The sequence below is a fragment of the Schistocerca gregaria genome, unplaced genomic scaffold (genome assembly GCF_023897955.1).
Source record: "Schistocerca gregaria isolate iqSchGreg1 unplaced genomic scaffold, iqSchGreg1.2 ptg000139l, whole genome shotgun sequence".
In the NCBI taxonomy this organism is placed as follows: domain Eukaryota; kingdom Metazoa; phylum Arthropoda; class Insecta; order Orthoptera; family Acrididae; genus Schistocerca; species Schistocerca gregaria.
In genome coordinates this window covers 1252977-1258035 of record NW_026061718.1, presented here as the reverse complement: position 1 = coordinate 1258035, position 5059 = coordinate 1252977, and positions in this window count along the sequence as shown.

The window sequence follows — 5059 nt, the reverse complement described above, 5'->3', positions numbered from 1 at the left end:
TAAGTCGATTCGATAACTAATGACGAAAACGGACGGATTTCTCAGGTTTTTACTACGTATGAACACTTTTCACATTCTCCCGTGCAACTCGGCTGCTAGTCCTCCTTTCATGCAGAATCTTAAGGTCCTAGCTCATGTCCAAGGCACCAAAGCCAGCTAAAAAGTCAATAATCGATACCTAAAACTTGAATTGTACTACTTCTTACTGGCTATTACATCAACTTAGAAGCTTCATCTGTGTTCTACTATGGTGCTTTTAGTGTGTCCGCATACCGCAGCACGCGACATAGCTTTGCAATCGATAAGTACAACCGTTTCAGAGAGAAGAGCGGGCAATGTGACGATCTGGCTTTAAGTCGATTCGATAACAAATGACGAAAACGGACGGATTTCTCAGGTTTTTACTACATATGAACACTTTTCACATTCTCCCGTGCAAATCGGCTGCCAGTCCTCCTTTCATGCAGAATCTTAAGGTCCTAGCTCATGTCCAAGGCACCAAAGCCAGCTAAAAAGTCAATAATCGATACCTAAAACTTGAATTGTACTATATCTTACTGGCTATTACATCAACTTAGAAGCATCATCTGTGTTCTACTATGGTGCTTTTACTGTCTCCGCATACCGCAGAACGCCACATAGCTTTGCAGACGATAAGTACAACCGTTTCAGAGAGAAGAGCGGCCAATGTGACGATCTGGCTTTAAGTCGATTCGATAACAAATGACGAAAACGGACGGATGTCTCAGGTTTTTACTACATATGAAAACTTTTCACATTCTCCCGTGCAACTCGGCTGCTAATCCTCCTTCATGCAAAATCTTAATTTCCTAGCTCATGTCCAAGGCACCAAAGAAGGGTAAAAAGTCAATAACCGATACCTAAAACTTGAATTGTACTACTTCTTACTGGCTATTACATCAACTTAGAAGCTTCATCTGTGTTCTACTATGGTGATTTAGTGTGTCCGCATACCGCAGCACGCGACACAGCTTTGCAGACGATAAGTACAACTTTTTCAGAGAGAAGAGCGGCCAATGTGACGATCTGGCTTAAAGTCGATTCGATAACTAATGACGAAAACGGACGGATTTCTCAGGTTTTTACTACGTATGAACACTTTTCACATTCTCCCGTGCAACTCGGCTGCTAGTGCTCTTTCATGCAGAATGTTAAGGTCCTAGCTCATGTCCAAGGCACCAAAGCCAGCTAAAAAGTCAATAATCGATACCTAAAACTTGAATTGTACTACTTCTTACTGGCTGTTACATCAACTTAGAAGCTTCATCTGTGTTCTACTATGGTGCTTTTAGTGTCTCCGCATCTCGGAGCACGCGACATAGCTTTGAAGTCGATAAGTACAACCGTTTCAGAGTGAAGAGCGGCTAATGTGACGATCTGACTTTAAGTCGATTCGATAACAAATGACGAAAACGGACGGATTTCTCAGGTTTTCACTACATTTGAACACTTTTCACATTCTCCCGTGCAACTCGGATGCTAGTCCTCCTTTCATGCAGAATATTAAGGTCCTAGCTCATGTCCAAGGCACCAAAGCCAGCTAAAAATTCAATATTCAATACCTAAAACTTGAATTGTACTACTTCTTACTGGCTATTACATCAACTTAGAAGCTTCATCTGTGTTCTACTATGGTGCTTTTAGTGTCTCCGCATACCGCAGCACGCGACATAGTTTTGCAGTCGATAAGTACAACCGTTTCAGAGAGAAGAGCGGCCAATGTGACGATCTGGCTTTAAGTCGATTCGATAACAAATGACGAATACGGACGGATTTCTCGGGTTTTTACTACATGTGAAGACTTTTCACATTCTCCCGTGCAAATCGGCTGCTAGTCCTCCTTTCATGCAGAATGTTAAGGTCCTAGCTCATGTCCAAGGCAACAAAGCCAGCTAAAAAGTCATTAATCGATACCTAAAACTTGAATTGTACTACTTCTTCCTTTGTATTACATCAACTTAAAAGCTTCATCTGTGTTCTACTATGGTGCTTTTAGTGTCTCCGCATACCGCAGCACGCGACATAGCTTTGCAATCGATAAGTACAACCGTTTTAGAGAGAAGAGCGGCCAATGTGACGATCTGGCTTTAAGTCGATTCGATAACAAATGACGAAAACGGACGGATTTCTCAGGTTTTTACTACATATGAACACTTTTCACATTCTCCCGTGCAAATCGGCTGCTATTCCTATTTTCATGCAGAATGTTAAGGTCCTAGCTCATGTCCAAGGCACCAAAGCCAGCTAAAAGGTCAATAATCGATACCTAAAACTTGAATTGTACTACTTCTTCCTGGCTATTACATCAACATAGAAGCTTCATCTGTGTTCTATTATGGTCCTTTTAGTGTATCAGCATACCGTAGCACGCGACATAGCTTTGCAGACGATAAGTACTAGTGTTTCGGAGAGAAGAGCGGCCAATGTGACGATCTGGCTTGAAGTCGATTCGATATCTAATGACGAAAACGGACGGATTTCTCAGGTTTTTACTACATTTGAACACTTTTCACATTCTCCCGTGCAAATCGGCTGCCAGTCCTAATTTCATGCAGAATCTTAAGGTCCTACCTCATGTCCAAGGCACCAAAGCCAGCTAAAAAGTCAATAATCGATACCTAAAACTTGAAATGTACTATATCTTACTAGCTATTACATCAACTTAGAAGCATCATCTGTGTTCTAATATGGTGCTTTTACTGTCTCCGCATACCGCAGAACGCCACATAGCTTTGCAGACGATAAGTACAACCGTTTCAGAGAGAAGAGCGGCCAATGTGACGATCTGGCTTTAAGTCGATTCGATAACAAATGACGAAAACGGACGGATGTCTCAGGTTTTTACTACATATGAACACTATTCACATTCTCCCGTGCAACTCGGCTGCTAGTCCTCCTTCATGCAAAATCTTAATTTCCTAGCTCATGTCCAAGGCACCAAAGAAGGGTAAAAAGTCAATAACCGATACCTAAAACTTTAATTGTACTACTTCTTACTGGCTATTACATCAACTTAGAAGCTTCATCTGTGTTCTACTATGGTGCTTTTAGTGTGTCCGCATACCGCAGCACGCGACATAGCTTTGCAGACGATAAGTACAACTTTTTCAGAGAGAAGAGCGGCCAATGTGACGATCTGGCTTGAAGTCGATTCGATAACTAATGACGAAAACGGACGGATTTCTCAGGTTTTTACTACATTTGAACACTTTTCACATTCTCCCGTGCAAATCGGCTGCCCGTCCTCCTTTCATGCAGAATCTTAAGGTCCTAGCTCATGTCCAAGGCACCAAAGCCAGCTAAAAAGTCAATAATCGATACCTAAAACTTGAATTGTACTATATCTTACTGGCTATTACATCAACTTAGAAGCATCACCTGTGTTCTAATATGGTGCTTTTACTGTCTCCGCATACCGCAGAACGCCACATAGCTTTGCAGACGATAAGTACAACCGTTTCAGAGAGAAGAGCGGCCAATGTGACGATCTGGCTTTAAGTCGATTCGATAACAAATGACGAAAACGGACGGATGTCTCAGGTTTTTACTACATATGAACACTATTCACATTCTCCCGTGCAACTCGGCTGCTAGTCCTCCTTCATGCAAAATCTTAATTTCCTAGCTCATGTCCAAGGCACCAAAGATGGGGTAAAAAGTCAATAACCGATACCTAAAACTTGAATTGTACTACTTCTTACTGGCTATTACATCAACTTAGAAGCATCATCTGTGTTCTACTATGGTGCTTTTACTGTCTCCGCATGCCGCAGCACTCGACATAGCTTTGCAGACGATAAGTACAACCGTTTCAGAGAGAAGAGCGGCCAATGAGACGATCTGGCTTTAAGTCGATTCGATAACAAGTGAAAAATCGGACCGATTTCTCAGGTTTTTACTACATATGAACACTTTTCACATTCTCCCGTGCAACTTGGCTCCTCGTCCTCCTTTCATGCAGAATCTTAAGGTCCTAGCTCATGTCCAAGGCACCAAAGCCAGCTAGAAAGTCAATAATCGATACCTAAAACTGGAATTGTACTACTTCTTAATGACTATTACATCATCTTAGAAGCTTCATCTGCGTTCTACTATGGTGCTTTTAGTGTCTCCGCATACCGCAGCACGCGACATAGCTTTGCAGTCGATAAGTACAACCGTTTCAGGGAGAAGAGCGGCTAATGTGACGATCTGGCTTTAAGTCGATTCGATAACAAATGACGATAACGAACGGATTTCTCAGGTTTTTACTACATAGGAACACTTTTCACATTCTCCCGTTCAACTCGGCTGCTAGTCCTCCTTTCATGCAGAATCTTAAGGTCCTAGCTCATGTCCAAGGCACCAAAGCCAGCTAGAAAGTCAATAATCGATACCTACAACTTGAATTGTACTACTTCTTACTGGATATTACATCAACTTAGAAGCTTCATCTGTGTTCTACTATGGTGCTTTTAGGGTCTCCGCATACCGCAGCACGACACGTAGCTTGGCAGACGATAAGTACCACCGTTTCAAAGAGAAGAGCGGCCAATGTGACGATCTGGCTTTAAGTCGATTCGACAACAAATGACGAAAACGGACGGATTTCTCAGGTTTTTACTACATATGAACACTTTTCACATTCTCACGTGCAACGCGGCTGCTAGACCTCCTATCATGCAAAATCTTAAGTTCCTAGCTCATGCCCAAGGCACCAAAGAAGGGTAAAAAGTCAACAATCGATACTTAAAACTTGAATTGTACTACTTCTTACTGGCTATTACATCAACTTAGAAGCTTCATCTGTGTTCTACTCTGGTGCTTTTAGTGTCTCCGCATGCCGCAGCACTCGACATAGCTTTGCAGACGATAAGTACAACCGTTTCAGAGAGAAGAGCGGCCAATGTTACGATCTGGCTTTAAGTCGATTCGATAACAAATGTCGAACACGGACGGATTTCTCTGGTTTTTACTACATATGAACAGTTTTCATATTCTCCCGTGCAACTCGGCTGCTAGTCCTCCTTTCATGCAGAATCCTAACGTCCTAGCTCAT